This window comes from Trichechus manatus, unplaced genomic scaffold (genome assembly GCF_000243295.1).
Source record: "Trichechus manatus latirostris isolate Lorelei unplaced genomic scaffold, TriManLat1.0 scaffold00004, whole genome shotgun sequence".
Taxonomy (NCBI): domain Eukaryota; kingdom Metazoa; phylum Chordata; class Mammalia; order Sirenia; family Trichechidae; genus Trichechus; species Trichechus manatus.
This window is the reverse complement of record NW_004443940.1, coordinates 21,459,727-21,459,990: the sequence shown is the minus strand read 5'-3', so window position 1 is coordinate 21,459,990 and position 264 is coordinate 21,459,727.

The following is a 264-nucleotide window of genomic DNA, read 5'->3' as shown; positions in this document are numbered from 1 at the left end:
CACCCGAGGCGGGGACTGCCCCTGGCCGCTCCCCGGCCCCTCCCCCGCCGGCACCGCCTCCCCCACGCTGCCTTCCCGGCCGGCTGCCGCCTGCAGCTCAGAAACGCCGAGAAGCGCCCTAGGTGCAACGCTGCGCCGCCGCCGGGATGTGAACTTCAGAACAGATTGGACAAGATGAAAAGAGCGACTCCCCCGCGGCGCCCGCGGCTTGCCAGAGCTTCCCGGGCGCTCTGACCGCGCGGCGCGCTCTCGGCCCGCACGCCC